The following is a 17,355-nucleotide window of genomic DNA, read 5'->3' as shown; positions in this document are numbered from 1 at the left end:
GACACTCAAGCTCCGACTTACGCCTATAACGCTATTGAATGATGGGTTAATTCTCATACATGCACAAGGTCATTCTCTACTTTCCATTCATAGGTGCATGGGAGACCGCATAGCCCACCTGGAGCAGCGGTGGTGTTAAACGATGCGCCACTGCCCTGAGATGACAGGTGCTGCCACCAGTGAGCCTTGTGCAGCCCAGGTTCCTCTTCCCAAGCGACGAATTTTTAATTTACCTGCCACTTGCAGCATTGGCCAGTTTGCTCACTGTCCGGTGGGCAGGTTGTGCTATATCACTAGGTTACGTGACCTACTTGTCAAAGCTGCCCCCTAGGTTGCTTTCTCCCGACCACCTGCCAGAGACATGCCCGTGATTTTCCGCTCACAACGGCGCATCCTCCCCTTCACGGCCTTTCGGCGCACACATGCTTTTCTGCCGTCCGTCTCCTCGCGTGAATCGTGTTGTTATCGGGGTCGCCTTGGAACTCGAAGAGATCACATACCAGAATTAGCCTACGCCTGGCAAGGTAGAGAAACCGAGGACTCCCGCTTGTCGTCAGCGCCCCGGGGCGGAATTCGACGAAGCAACCACGAGTGCCGTTCTCATACAAGTTCAGTGAACGAGCAGCGCATGCGGCGACGCAAAGGCCGTCCAGGTTGGTGAGATACGTCACACCATCCCCTCTCGTCAGAAGCTCGCCGTCGGCTGAACTTGCGGGTTCGAACCCGGAAACACCGGCTCAGTAGGGCACTCGGCTACCAAGTCGGAGATACCAGGTGCGAACGCAGCCTCGGCGGCCGCGTATCGATGGAGCCGAAACACAAAAGGCGCCCATGTGCTGTGCGATGTCAGAACATGTAAAATATATCGAAGTGGTCGAATTATTCAGAGACCTCCACAATGGCTCATCGCTTCCTTTCTTCTTTCATTCGTCCTTTATATCTTTCCTTATAGCGCCGTCCGGGTGTCAGCCGAGATGTGAAAGATTTACGGCGCCATTTCCTTCCCTCAAAACCAATTTTACCTGCGGCATTGGTTTCGTCGCCACCGTCACGGCCTAGAAATTTGGTTTTCTGGGAAAGGAAATGGCGCAGTATCTGTCTCACATCTCGGCGGAGACCTGAACTGCCACGTAAGGGATGGCATAATTACGGAGGGACTGAGAGGAAGAAAGGATGAATGATATGCCGTAGTGGAGACATTCGAGATAATTTCGACCACCTGGGGAACTTTAACGTGCACGGACATCGCACAGAACACGGGAGCATTTTCGTTTAACCTCCATCGAAACGCTGCCGCAGCGGTCGGGTTCGAGACCGGGTTCTCCGGATCAGTAGCCGACCGCTCTAACCACTAAGCCACTGCGGCGGGTACCTTTGACAATCTCCGTGTTGCCGGTCCTGATGGCTCGGGGCGGCTCCAAGAACCGGTCGGTGGTCGCGTCTGATTCACTGCGGATACTCGCGATGTACAAAAGGCAAAGGAAGTCCACCAGCACCAGCCTTGGGATCAGGCAGCTTCAGCGTCACGACCCAAAGGCAGCGCGCGCGAAAAGCCCTGCTCAGTGTTGGTAAAAGGCGGCTGCTGGAGGAGAAAGCGCTTCTTAAGAGCGCCCGACTTCTTCGTCCGCCGTATTTCCTTCATCGTCGTCTTTCATCCTTTAGGGTCTCTTTTACTGCTCCAAGATGTGAATAATGAGAATATTTGTCATGTTTTCCTGTGCCTCCCTGTCACCTTGTCCTTACTCCTGCGGGTTACCGCCGCAGACCTAGAGCGAACAAGGGATGGCTCCTGATCGGCAGTTGCCGCGTCTCGTGCCTGCGTCAGCCGTGTTTCCTGAGGATGGGCTGCAGTAGAGATTTAGTTCTTCAGATATCAGAAGAACCGCAAGCAACGCGACAAAAACACGGGTCGTCGGCCTCCGTCTTCCAACTCAACCTCATATAAACACTAAGCAGTTGAAGAGCCGCGTTACTATAGAGTCGCATCTCAAGGTCCTACGCAGCAGTCCCATCGCTGCATCCCCTGACCGTTGGGCTGCGATTGAGACACGGTACTGCTGAGCCACGGAGGCAGCTCCTACGGCTTGGTTAATGCGGGGCTTTATATCTCTGTCGCGTAGTCTTGCACATAATGATTGCTACTGCGAAATAGGAAACAGTGTCTGCGTCTGCGTGGGCAAGAGGAGCCGCTTTCGCGTCTTACCGTTAAAGGCGGAGCTTATGTGCCCCCCCCCCCCCCCTACTTTATAGAAATGGTGCTCTAAGGTTTTAGGGCTTTTATAAGCAATCGCTGGCGATACTGCAAATGGAATGAAATGAAAAAACAAAGTGTTGATTTGGATAGGCGACACGAAAGTCCAAGAGCATCCTTCACTACATCTTTGTTTTTGGTACACGTCACATAGTACCGGTATGACGTTCTAACGAAGAGGTAAAATTAACTTCCGCTTTAGAAAAGCCTGTTGTAGCAATTTGTCTTTTCAGCGCGCGCTGACTAGCCGCTGATCACATCGGTAACGTAGAGTGTCTGCAAGTCTGATTGTTGAAAGTGCTGTGTACTCAAAGTGAGATGAGCTTCGTGCTTTTGAGGATGCTTTTGCTTGAAATCCGTTTTTAAGCCAAGTTACAGTTCAATATCAAAATGATGAAAGCGGCACGCACGCAACATGTCCACAAACCGATCGACTGCTGACATAATACAAGACAGTTTTTTAGCCCCAAGGAAAGTCATCATCACGTGCAACGCACGAGTGTTTCTAACCTCAGGCGCATGAAAAACATCACAGCGAAATACAAAATGCTCTTCGCCTTCTCTAAGATATATGACGATCAGCCACCGTTGTAAGCTACGACAACGTAATGTTAAAATCACGTGCTCTACAGTTCTCCTGCACTGAAAATCACGCAGTGTGCCGCCGTTCACTTCTGAAACGAAACCTCTCGCTCGGAGATCTAACAACTCATGCGACTGCCACCGTTTCCATTATAACAATGACCCCACATGAACTAAAGCTGCAAATGTGACCGCAAGGCTGAAGACAGAGCGAAGCGTTCGCAGCAAAATTCCCCTCTTGTCATTCTTAGGCAATAGTATGAAAATAATTTCGCATAAGTCAGTTCACTTTCAGTGGCCTTGAGCTCTGAACATTGGCCCCTTGAGCATGCAACCCCTCCAGCAATATTAATTCGAGCAAAACATGTTCTTTTGGAACACGCAGTATTTGTCGTCTGGTTCAAAGCATTCGATTCTATTGACCATAAACTTCTGCTTTCCAAATTGTCTTACAATGATATTCGTGGAATCACCTTCAACTTAATTAAATTATGCAAAAGGGTATTAGTCTGGGCTAGTCGGTAAATTTCGCAGGAAAAGGTACAGCGCAAAAAGACGGGACTAAAGGAGCGGACAGACACAGGCGCTGACTGACTTACGACTGATGATTTTATTGCTGTGATAGCACAATAAATATGAGGAGCTAAGCACAATCAACGTGTTGCATTGCATCGCTGATTGAGGACTTCAACAAAACAGAAAGCAAGGAGGAAAGAGGCAAAACTAGCCCCAGTCACACTGACGCTAAGATAATTATTTCATTTTGATTGAGTGCAAGAGATGGTTGCTCAGGCACTTTTCTTGCTTTTCTCGAATCGTGAACGCCTCAACCATCTCCCGCGTGCGCTGGTCTCTAAGCCTGTAAAAAATAGTTGTCATACGCAAAGTTGGGGTGCATTTGCGCTCAAGCTAATGTAAGGCAAGATTAGTTTTGGGGGGTAGTGCCAAGGAGCGTTCATGTTCTCTGAAGCGTTCACTCACACGATACCCGGTTTGTCCTATGCACCATTGTCCACAAGATAGCTGAATTTTTTACACTACATTTTTGTCGACACGGCACATAACGGAATTCATGGTTCTTGTCGCAATGTGCAGGTGGCTTTCTCTCACAGTTGGCTTTCTTTCAAATACGCTGCAATTTGTTAGGAGCGGAAAAAACGACTCACACACCGGCTTTCCCGGCTATCCTTTTCAAGTTGTGCGATAACTTATGTACATAAGATATTACGACAAAAACACGGTTGTGCACATTTTTACGTGAGGCACATTCTTCTTCTTGGTTGAAAGTCGGCAAGCATCTCTTCCACCCCTGCGCACATGATGTGTTCCGGAAAAACCAGCCATTCCCAGCCTCATTATCTGGCTTTTGAAGCTGACTTGCATTTGATGGCAGCATGATCTAGATATAGCATTTTTCAAGGCGGCTGTTACAATGCTTCGTTTACCTAGCTTTGAGTGCGAGGATGAGTAGTGTAAAATCTTTTTTTGCGATCATAATATGTCCTGGCACTCTCACATTTATTTTCTCACCGGTAAATCATGCCTTAGTCATAGAAGGCAGTTTGTGCATGTGAATGGTACATCATCCAACGTCCTTCCTTTTGTTATTGGTGTCCCGCAAGAAAGCATTTTGGGTCCTCTATTGTTTACCATTTTCGTTAACGATCTCACTAACACTGATCCCAATACCACTTTCATTATGTATGTTGATGATACCAAACTTCTCTTCTCCTCCAAATCTTCAGATGACCTAACCCTACTTGCTAACCACGTGCTTTCTAAGTTTCATCTGTTGGCTATTGAAAACGGACTGTTAAACCTTACTCTTTCAACCAAAAAACATGAACACTGCGTTGTCTAGTGATATACTACTGAATATTTTAACACCATAGTTGTTCGAAAATTCAAATGTTTGTGCATGCACTTTGATCATAACATGTCCTGGCACTCTCATATAAATTTTCTCATCGCTAATCTGTCTCAGGTGCTGGGTTTAGTCCGTTCTGTCAGATGTCTTTCGTTTTCCGTAAAACTCTTAATATATAACGCACTTTTCCTCAGCCATCTTTATTACTGCAGTCTTGTATGGGGAACAACTTGCACAAACATTCAGAGACTGCTTATCATTCAGAAAAAATTTTTCCGCCTCATTTGCAATAAGCCTCACAACTTTCATTCTGCTCCCCTTTTCAATAATCTTAGAACCCAGACACTTCCCGCCTTATTGAATCATCGCCTGGCTTTATCCTACCGTAAAGACACAAAGGAAAGAATAGGTAATCTTTGCGCTCACGCTAATCTCACAAAACGCGTAGCTCCCTACACGAATCGATCTCCGGAAACTTCGTGTGTTCCTCATCAGCGAACTAATTATGGTCACCAAATGTTAAGCTACAGTTTGCCGAAGTTAGTAAATTACCTTACTCAATGTAACATCGACGTGCTCACTTGCTTTGTAAGAAACTTGCTTGAAATATTTATGTGCGCATGACTGTGTTCTGTGATAAGCTGTGTACAGCGCTTTTTATTTTGTTTTGTTTTCTCTTTTACTGTTTGAATTGTCTTTTTGCGTTTGTTGTTTTGCCTTTGTTTTAACACTCTGTTTATTCATAATCCTTCTATCCGCTCTGCTGCAGCAGCCACTTTAACGGTACTTGGGGCCGGCCAAGCTGCTCCTGAGCATCTTTTCCCCCTTGAATCCTCCACAACCATTGTATCTCCTTGTTTGTGGAAATAAACACAACTCAACTCAACTAATATTTTTTTTTGCGCTCTGCTACTGATCAGGAGTCCCGGTGTTGAATCCGACGGCGGCGGCCGCGTTTCGATGGAGGCGAGACGCAAAAGGAGCCCGTGTGCTGTGTGATGCCAGTGCACGTTAAAAATCCACAGGTGGCCGACATTATTTCGCAGCCCTCCACGGATTCGGAGTTCCCGGGTTCGAACCCGACCGCGGCGGCTGCGTTTTTATGGAGGCAAAACGCTAAGGCACCCGCGTGCTGCGCGATGTCAGTGCACGTTAAAGATCCCCAGGTGGTCTAAATTATTCTGGAGCCCTCCAGTACGGCATCTCTTTCTTCCTTTCTTATTTCTTTATCTCCTTTATCCCTTCTCTTACCGCACGGTTCAGGTATCCAACCGAGCTGTGAGACAGATACTGCGCCATTTCGTTTCCTCAACAACCAATTTAACTATCTTTTAAATAGTAGCTTTGCCGTAAACAGAACCTTTTTTTGGCATAGCTGTAACTGTTTTCCTGAAGGCCAGAGAACAGTGAAATAATGTTGAGCATTGTACCATGACTAAATTTTAACATTTAATTTTCTAACAATTACCGTTAGGTACCTTAACGCAATAACGTTATTTGTAGCCGCCCCTTAGTAAGATTGGTTTTTAGGGAAAGGAAACGGCGAAGTATCTGTCTCATATATAAAGGAGAGAGTGAACGAAGAAAAGAAGAAAGAGGTGCCGTAGTGGAGGGCTGTGGCATAATTTAGACTACCTCGGGATCTTTAACGTGCACTGACATCGCACAGAATACGGGCGACTTAGCGTTTTGCCTCCATAAAAACGCAGCCGCCACGGTCGGATTCAAACCCGGGGACATTAGTAAGAGCAATGTAAGTTTTTAGGATTTAGAAATTTTGGTTACAAATTTGAGCCATTTCTGGCTCCTTTCGAAAACCACGCTCTTGCAGGAAGCACAAAGTTACCTCCATAAAATCGTGGCACTCTGTGGCGACGTGCCACGTTACTATCTCTGCCCCTGCTGCGCTGCGGTCGTCCTCGTTCCATTTCATTACTCGAATGCCGGCGGAACAGCGATTGTTGCCTGCATTTTTCCACTTTACTCGTTACTATGACTCACCTATTTTTTGACGTCCATCAACACTTGTGTCCCTATGCAGTGAAAAGCCTATCTTTAATTCAAAATAAAAAATGGTGGCGAGCTTTCATGAAACACCTAATGTGCACGCGTCAAGAACTGTCAGCCATTCAAAAGTACGGTGCTGCGCAGCTTAAACTCCAGCACACCAAGCGGAACTGGTCTCTGAGCAGAGACTAAGCTGGACGAGGCGTCTCTGCATAGCGATCTATCATGAGGCTCTTCCAGAAGCTAAAGTGCACTAATAAATCGCAAGGAATTCCGTAATCGTTCAGTACAGGCAGGAACTTTATAATGATAGGCCAGTTCGCAGTTTATTTTTTAGTTTCTCATTTAGGGATATCCTAGAAAAACACTGCATGGTGGCAGCGCGCAAAGCAGTGATCGATAGTCTCTTGCTGGTCGCACAGACGGCACTTCACCGATATGGTACAAAAGTCTCCTTGGCATTACGGCAGGCCTATATGGGTAGAAGCGACGTGTGTAGTTTAAAACGAAAACGTTTTGCAGCAGTTTGGAGCTCCATCCGCTGAACTTGGTTCAGTGGCTAGAATATATAAACCAAAGATAAGCCTGCCCATACACGGGCGCAGGGAATACTCTACGTGTACGTACCTTTTTAATCGCCATTTTTAAGACCTGCAACACATGTAAAGAAATTCGGACAGGGAGAAAATAAAACAATATGTATCAGCAACCTCCGTCAGGAAACCCCACAAAATTCCTTCACGGACATTATCTGTCGGCGCCAACATAAAACTCAGTCGCCTTTCAAGTTCAGCTATCAGAAAGGGATTGCTTGGAATTTAGGAAAAGAGCAACTGTGAAAATAATGGAAATAGATACGTGCACAAGGATACCAGCTACCGACTCTTCGGGAAGGAACAAACTCCCTCGACGTGTCAATGACTTCGATACTTAATAGTAATACTCTGTTTTTTTAAGTTGCAGGACACTGTTAATACTACGCCACCACAGCTTGTATTTACTAGAAAACAGCCAATTTTTTTAAATTACTGGCATGGTCCTCTGAAATGTCTAGTATGATTTCCGCAATTATGATGAGTGGGATGTTGGAGGAAGCGTGTATCGGCATCACGGAATCGCACTCTTGTATTTAAGGCATTTGGCAGGCCAGCGAGATTGATTTTCATACAATAAAAACAAAAAAAGGATTCAGAGGGCCAAGTGGTCTAAAACACCGACCAGCGAAGCTGATCTGTTGCCGCCACAGTGCAATCGCATGCTGCTCTACAGGGCACATGTATGGTAGTCTATTTTCCTGATTTTTTGGAGGCTAGTCACCTGCAGACAACGACAGTTTGGTTTTCCTTCGACTAGTCGTTCGAATACTAAGTCATTAGTAAGCTACTTTCTGGATTTTTTTCCCTCGCAGTTAGGTTTCTTTTGGCTTTCTTAACCATATTTTTCGCACGATGCACGATGTTCTGGAGGAAAAAATAAAATTTTTCTGCAGCCTGCTTTCCCATTTTTCGCCCCGATTGTCCGTTAGGCCAACGAGTGTAAACCTCCTCGCCCGTGAACTTAAGCCCCCATTCCTTATCTGCAGAGATGGGAAACCACTGTCCACCACAAACAAGAAATGAGTCTTTACTATGATGACATAAAAAAAAATTTTCTTTCACTTCCTGCCGTGACAAATCTGTCTCCATCTTAAGCAACTAAGCAATCTTCAGCACATACAATTAAAGACATTCATTACTGCTAGCTTTTTTCCCTACCGTTGCGACACTCTCCCCAATCACCAAGATGTCCTGAACACTTCGAAGGAAAAAGTGCAAGACTGAATGTTATATGCGAGGCTCCTAGGAACAAGTGCATGGACCTTCGACTGTCCTTTGAAGATGACTGTGCTTTTAGATCGTTTTTGTCGAGGTCGACAAAACTTTGTTGAATTTTCTATCCGTTCGTTCCAAGTTCTTCAAGAACAGTGCTGCGTTTAATGTTTCGAATGGCGCCAAGTTGACGTCAATCTTTGTTACTGTGGATTCGAGTCTCAATGTGTCTTCGTCCTAGCGATCAAGCAACATTAATCTTTTAAACTCGAGACAAATTATAGCCCTTACACTGCTGGTATGTGCCTCTGACGTCCAAAAGAATATATGCGGCATGTCATAAGCGATTTCCATATTGTTATTGTATAGTTTCAAGGTAGATGCTAACGATTAAAAAATCTGCACTCAAAAACATATCTAACAAATAAAGCACTTGCGCAAAGAACACAAGACACAACAAAGTAACACATACGACAAGAACAGAGCGCAACTTTCAACTAGTTTATTAAGAGCAGGCAACTTGAATATATACCAGTTTTTTTGACACTGCTTTTGCAACGAAGATAGTTACCCGTTGACATGTATCACTTTTAAGTTTGACTGCTTTTGTTATGGCTTTTTTGACACTGCTTTGCTAAGATATCTCAAATTCCCCGCGTTCATTGTTCCCCTCATGATTCTTCAGTTTCTCTTTTTTGGTTTTATGTTTTGCTTGTTATGTTTGGAGTATCATATCAGTTTGACAGAATGATATCTGGTTGTACCCTTGGCGGCGGCTTGCTGGTATTAATAGCGCACGTGGTTTATCTTTCTTTTGGTTTTGTAATCTCTGTTGGCTAACACTGGTATATATTCAAGTTGCCTGCTCTTAATAAACTAGTTGGAAGTTGCGCTCTGTTCTTGTCGTATGTGTTACTTTGTTGTGCCCTGTGTTCTTTGCGCAAGTGCATTATTTGTTAGAAATGAACCAACTCGCCCAGACAAGATTGTTAATTCAACATATTTCTCCTACATTGGGCTCTTTTCTGTCTTCTTCGAAGATTCTTGGCCCAGCAATCACATGCGTCAATTTAATCGCCAGCACCGTCTGCCAAGCAAAGTATCTAACCTTTTGCATCCAAAAGAAGCAGGCGCCCCTGGAGGTGCGACGCGTATTTGGACTAACGGAGCCGTCATGGGGTCATGTGAGACGCATCTGCAAGATTATGAAATCGGAATACTGGAATCAGGCTAGGTTGCTGGAGGAGTGTCTCAAGGTACTTGTGAATGAGAGCACTGAACCTTCAAAGCAAGCTCGTCGCCTCGCCGAGTACAAGAAGTTGGCCGCTAATTCCACAGATTTCCAGTGGCGCCATGTAGTCTCAAACCTGCCTCCTAAGGAAAAAGTCAGCGAGAAGCGGCAGGCGCAGTCACCGTTCTGGGGGACGTGCCATTACCCGACAGCGTCAGAAGAACTCTGCAAAATGGCCCTAAATTAAGCTATGGACCACATACAAACCGACCACAACTTCTAGAACTTGTGAGGAACGTAGCCACCGGAGCATCTGTAACCAACAAAGTGAGAGTGATTGGTGATGGCGTCGACTGCCTCCTGCGGAATGCTGATTCCGGACCAAGAAGAAGGCCTCCCATTTTGAAGACGGCAAAGGCGATTCAGCGTAGCGGTGCCACCGTACTCCAGGCTGACAAAGAAGGGGGAATTGTCGTGATGCCTGAATCGCTTTTCAAAGACAAAGCGCATGCAGCATTAAGCAAGAATTTTAAGCAACTAAAGTTTCAACCAAAGAAACAGAAATCCACTGCTGTGCAGATGCTACAGGCACTCTCCCTCGACAGGATGAAAAGAGAAGTAGAAAACTCAATGAAAACTTCCTGGAAGTATTCTTTTCGGGTAAAACCCATAAACCTGATTGCCCCCTAAGGACCATTGTTTCTGAAAGAGGGACCTGGCAGGCTACAGTCAGCAAGTATCTACAGCAACAACTCAAGCGCCTGACCCTCGATGATCCTTTTCTAGTCAAAAGTTCCACAGAGGCCATCACTGCTTTTCAAGAACTTCACTCTGCCACCTCAGCGTTTTCCATAGACGTCGAGGATCTATATTACTCCGTTCCACATGAAAACCTTCTAGAAACGGTTCGGGAGAAGATTTCCAGCATAGATGAGATAAGTTTCCAAAATTACACTGAAATCAGTACGGACAACTTCATCAACTTGCTGGAATTCTACCTGCAATCGACAGCCATATCCTTCGAAGATTAATTTTTTGTGCAGAAAGATGGCATTTGCATAGGCTCTGCAGTCGCACCGGTGCTCTGTGACATATACCTATCTGCCGTGGACAACCGTATCCAGAAAAACCTGACAGGGACGGCCATACTCAAAATTATGAGGTATGTGGACGATTACCTGGTCATACTGAGCGCTCTGTCAGAAGGCAGTATTGAAAGTTTGGTACCAGAGATTGTTAAGCTGTTCACCACCGAGTCTAGAGGCTTGAAGTTAACCTGGGAAATCCCTCAAGGCAACTGTATCCAGTTTTTAGATCTGCAGATCAACTTTGGTCAACCTGATTGCAATCTGTGTTACAAGTACAACCCACGTACGAGGAAAAGTCTGCTTCCTTATGAAAGCGCCCATTCTAAATTGATAAAATGTGGGATTGTAGGAACACTTCTTCAAGCAGCGCTCAACAAAAGCTGCCCGCACTTTTTGGAAGACAGTTTTCGGAACCAAATTTCCCGTCTCGAGAAAGCAGGGTACCCCACTGACGTCATCAGCAGTGTCACAGTCCGTCTTCTACAGAAGGTAAAAGAAGGCAACAAGAAGACTTCGAGCACCACAATCCCAAGACAGAGCATGCAGATCATACCATATATTCATAGAATTTCTTACATCTTGAAAGAGATAGGCCATAGATATGACGTAAAGGTTCTTTTTTCCGCCCCCAGTAAGCTTTCTAGTATTTGTACTGTCCTCTCCAAGAAGCGAGAGTCATGTGAAAAGAAGCACGATTATCATTACGTCAAATGCGCCACCAATGTCGTGTATCGAATTCCGTTTACCTGTGGCTGCGTATATATCGGACAAACGGGAAAGTGCGTCAACGAGAGACTGCGAGAGCACGAGAGGACAATAAAAAAACAATGAAAGACGCCGCCTACCAGAGCATACTGTGGGTCATGGTTGCAAGCCCATATTTACCAATACCACGATTCTGGCCCATGCTAAGACCAAACATCGGACAGAAATAATTGAGGCTTTTCATATTGCTAACACCGGTGACGAATGCGTTAGTACTGCTTCAGTTGTTCTGCTCGAAAAAGACAACATTCTTAGATGGACATGTGTAAATTCGATGTCTTCTAGGTTGCTTTACGTCGGTGAAATTCGGTGCTGTTATCTCTGTGGCTTAATGTGTTTAGCGTTTCACACTCGCTTTTTTGACACTGCTTTTGAAACGAGGATAGTTACCCGTTGACATGTATCACTTTTATGTTTGACTGCTTTTGTTATGGCTTTTTTGACACTGTTTTGCTAAGATATCTCATATTCCCCGCGTTCATTGTTCCCCTCATGATTCTTCAGTTTCTCTTTTTTGGTTTTATGTTTTGCTTGTTATGTTTGGAGTATCATATCAGTTTGACAGAATGATATCTGGTTGTACCTTTGGCGGCGGCTTGCTGGTATGAACAGCGCAAGTGGTTTATCTTTCTTTCGGTTTTGTAATCTTTCTGTTGGCTAACACTGGAATATATTCAAGTTGCCTGCTTTTAATAAACTAGTTGGAAGTTGCGCTCTGTTCTTGTCGTATGTGTTACTTTGTTGCGTCCTCTCTTCTTTATAATAATAATAATAATAATTGGTTTTTGGGGAAAGGAAATGGCGCAGTATCTGTCTCATATATCTTTGGACACCCGAACCGCGCCGTAAGGGAAGGGATAAAGGAGGGAGTGAAAGAAAGGAAGAATAGGTGCCGTAGTGGAGGGCTCCGGAATAATTTAGACCACCTGGGGATCTTTAACGTGCACTGACATCGCACAGCACAGGGGCGCCTTAGCGTTTTTTTGCGCAAGTGCATTATTTGTTAGAAATGAACCAACTCGGCCAGACAAGAGTGTTAATTCAAAAACATAGTTGTAACATGGTGATATTTTGTAATGCTCTATCCTTAAAGGTTCCTCTTTCTATTAGACCCTTCCCGCCTGCTGCAACAAACAACACAAAGCTTGAACAATCATGATTGCGAAAGGAGACAATTTTACAACGATGTCGCATGCCCATATTACTCTTTGTCACAGTAAGGCATGCATAGTTTGATAGGAAATTGCGTAATAGTAGATAAAGCCTTCAGGAAGTGCCGCGCACTCCTTACCCAGAAATGAATTATATGCTGAATAAATGAAAGTCCACGCATGATTAAGCTAATTGCTCTTGTTTGGAGGGACCATGATATCAACATTATTTTAGCGTTCATATAATAACTCGTCCGCGATCTCGAGCAGTTCAGTAATATGCGTGAGACATAAAAAAAAAACCTTTGCGCTCAAGCGTCTCACGTTACCCATGAAGTAGTGGGGCAGCGAACGCCAACGAGAACAGGGGTATTGAACTAAGAAAGGCTGACATTTTTCATTATGTGAACTGAAGACAACACTTCACTTCGAGTTCTGATTATTGCTGCAGACTGTTAGATAGCTGGTTGCGTCAATAAATTTGTGCTACTTCGGTTTCACTGTTCTGCAAATGGAGCGGCAAGCTCAACAATATACCAATTTAGCCGGATTCTTGTAAATACTCCCAATGAATCAACCTGCTTCCCGTCCCATTATTGCGGTCGGGAATTCACGCTTAATTTTAGTTTGACCGCTGTACAAGACGACTTTGGACGCAACCGAATCAGTGAAACTTTGTGCAATCAAATTCAGTGTTAGGCATGTGGTCTCGTGGTGTAAACAGGTGTTTACTTCTGTGCAGTCACGTGTGGTTTAACGAGGCACATTGAGACATGAGCCGAAACTTCCCGAATCGCGCAGTGACAAACAGGAAAAAATTTTCCGCTGCCTAAAGAACGCTAACTCGCTCCCTAAAACTCCTTTCCTAGCCGTTAAGAATATTGATCAAAGGAGACGGGCAGGGGAAGTTCTTCTGCCTTGTACCTCCTAAAGCCTTGACGAACTTCTTGAGGCAGTTTAATATACGCTGATGACACTAGTCTGTTCTTTACATCTGGTTGTGCAAGGGACCTGTTGGCTCTTGCGAACGCTGCGTTAAGTGAACTTAATCGATGGAGTTCATTGAATTCACTGTCATAAATAAAAAACAAGACAAAGGCTGTACTTTTTTAACCTAAAAACAAAAATTTCCACATTAACGGCTATTTGCAATTGGGTTCCTCGATTATCAACTTTGTGCCATCCATTAAATGCCTCGAGGTCGTATTTCAAGAAAACTTACTTTGGAATCTTTATACAGACTCAGTTGCTAACAAAAGTGCTCGTGTTGTGGAAATACTAACGAAACTTCGATTTTTTTTCCCTTGAGCGTCAAAAAACTGCTTTATAACTCTCTCTTCCTGTCCCATCTGAATTACTGTCATTTAGTCTGGGGAAACACCACGATGTCTAACATCACAAAACTTCTCCTATTGCAGAAGAAAGCAGTGCGCGTTATCGCCAATTCTTCATATGACGCTCATACGCAGCCTCTTTTCAGCGCCCTTAATTTACAACCGGTCACCTCCATATATCGTAGTATTTTACTCAAGCGTTTCACTATTGCGAAAAAACGGAACGCGAAATTTTCGAGCATTTATCTCTATTGACAATGAAGTCTAGCATTTAGAACACACGTCACAGAGAAACATGGTACGTTCCTAAAGCGCGCACTAACTACGGTCAACAAATGTTACGCCACGCACTGCCATCTTTGCTAAACTCACTAGAAACTCAATAGACACCTATTTCTCCTTTATTGGGCTCACTGTGGTTCCCTTTTTTTCCCTGGTATACACTGACGCCATGAATGCTTGACCAATTTTCTCTGCTTGTAGCTAACTTATTATTTATAGATGCGAATTTCAATACTATTATTTGCATCATTTTATACTATTCGCTTTCTGTAATATAATTCCTTGCAGCATTCTATCGTTGATTTGTTTACCCGTATGTATTTCTGTTATACAATGTTCACTAATGCTTTTTTTTCTCGTTTATCCAGTATTGTATATTTGTGTTCTCTTTATTTTGCACAGTGCCATTTCTGTAGGGAGTGCAGACCCCGTCAAGCCGAATTCATTTGGCTTTTTGTCTGTACTCCCGTCATCTTTACATGTATAGATGCAAATAAAACTTGAATTGAATATATGGAAATAGATGTCAAGAAAAGACTAAGGAACTCCAGATGCGATTCGCCAGCAACATGTTGCCGTCAATGAAGGGGAGAGAGGAGGCTTGGCCTGATTGGTAGCGAACCACTCGATGCCGTAGAGACATGCGTGGAAATGTGTAGTCGAATGAAACAGCAAACAAATCTCCCTGCCAAACGAAACAATTATGAAGCTATGCGTGCGCTGCTTTTTTCTGCGTTACCTTTAACCCTGCCCACTTCTCCAAGCACCGTTACACAGCGAAGCAATAATTTCCGTAATTTACACCCACTTTGTCTATCCAAAATACGCCCCCTTTTCTTTCTATATTACCAAGAATTACTCGTGGAAATTGTTTTTCTCTGGATATTGCTTTAGGAGAGTTTTATTAAAAAAACTAAAAGTATTGCAGTATTCTGAGAAAAGCTTGAGGGGAGCAAGGCTATTCATATAAAGGTGAAATAAATCAGATAGGAATAATTGATTGTATTAGAAATTTTTGATGCACTTACCTATAGAAAAATAGGAAACACCCCATCAGGTAGGCGCCCTTAGGAAAATTAGCCGAATTAGCGCTGCAATCAATCGAAATTCTCCCCGCAAATTTCAGCAGTTCGTCCCTACCTTACGAACAGAATATCTTAAAACAGGTGTTTCTCTATGTGAATAGACAGAGCGGGTAGTTATCTTTATTCTTAATGCGCTACAGTAACATAGATTCAAATACACCCTGTTCTGGTAGCAGCTGATTTTGTGCCTAAGAGAGGGCCAATTCCGACTTTAATATTTCGACCGCCTCAATGTTTTCGGAGAGCCAAGGGGTAGAAAGAGGATTTTATTTGCTGCGGAAGTATCAAAGGGCGAGCTTTTAAGACGATATAGCTGATATTGCCCATTTATTTTTGTGTATTTGTCTAGATCAGATTTTTTTTTCAAAGCTGCTTCTTAGCTTGGCAAAATACACCTCTATTGAAACGTTCGCAGCATCGGGAAAGCTGAGCTGATGCACTTACCGCACTACGTGCAGGCCTCACATGCATAGTCAGACATCCAGTTCATAGATAAGTGATGTGTTTGTCCGCTTGAAAATATTGGCCTTAGCTTGAACTGCATAGGCCAAAGAGCAAGCTTTGCAGGAAAGAATAAAGCTGTAGTGGCAACATGCTCAAAAGGCCAATCTCTGGAGCACACGGTATTGCCGCTAAAGGAGAACTGACTTATATGAACTTATTTCTAGACTCTTTCCTAAGATCGATAAGACGAGAATTTCACTGCGATCGCGTAGCACTGTCTGCCAACCCTGCGGCGACATATCCAGGTGCGGTGCATGCAGTGTTAACAATGGTAACAACCACTCCGTTACCCTTAAGGACAAGCGGTTTTCTTGCCTTCGCAGTACATGCCCTGCCCAAACCCATTTCTTGCTCTTCATTTCGACCAGGATGTCATTAAGACGTGTTGGTTCCTTCACCCACTATGCCCTGTTCCGGTCTCTTAACGTTACACCTAACATTTTCTTTTCCGTGGCTCACTGTGCTGTCCTTAACTTAAGCTGTACCCTTTACGTTAGCCTCCACGCTTCTGCCCCGTAGGTGAGTACCGGTAAGATACAGCTGTTGTACACTTTTCTTTTCGGGGATATTGGTAAACAGCCATTCATGATCTGAGAGGACTTAGCTGCCACATGCGCTCCATCCTATTCTTATCCTTCTAGTTATTTCCCTCTTACGATCCGGATCAGCTTTCCCTACCTGCGCTAAGTATACGTATTCCTATACTTTACCACTTCCAGACCTCGCTGCCAGTTATGAATTGCTGTTCCCTTGCTACACTGTTGAACATTACTTTGGCTTTCTGCATGTTATTTTTAGACCCTCGGTTCTGCTCTGTCGTCTAACTCATTGATCATGATTTGCGGTTCGCCTCCTGAGTGACTCAGCAAGGCAATGTCATCAGCGAATCGCAGGTTATGCAAGCACTCTCCATTAACTCTTATCCCCAACTGTTCCCAATGCAGGCCTCGGAATACCACCTGTAAACATGCGGTGAATAGCATTGGCGAGATTGTGTCTCCTTGCCTGACACCCTTGGTTATTGGATTTATTGCTGGCTGTATGGAGCCTTGTGCAGTTCCTATATATATCTGGCAGTATTTTGACATAAGGCCCTCCTACACCCTGATTCCGCAATGTCTGTGTGACTGCGGAGGTTTCCACTGAGTCCAATGCTTTCTCGTAATCAATGAAGGTTATATACAGGGGTTGGTTACATTCTGCGCATTTCTATATCACCTGATCGATAGTGTGAATATGATTTGTTGTGAAATATTCTCTACGAAAGCCTGTTTGATCATTTGGTTGAATAAAGTCTAAGGTTGCCTTGACTCTATTAGCTATTACCTTAGTAAATACCTTGTAGGCCACGGACAGTAAGCTGATCGGTCTGTAATTTTTCAAGTCGTTGGCGTCTCCTT

Source organism: Amblyomma americanum, chromosome 5, assembly GCF_052857255.1.
Source record: "Amblyomma americanum isolate KBUSLIRL-KWMA chromosome 5, ASM5285725v1, whole genome shotgun sequence".
NCBI lineage: Eukaryota > Metazoa > Arthropoda > Arachnida > Ixodida > Ixodidae > Amblyomma > Amblyomma americanum.
Note: the sequence above shows the minus strand (reverse complement) of the source record.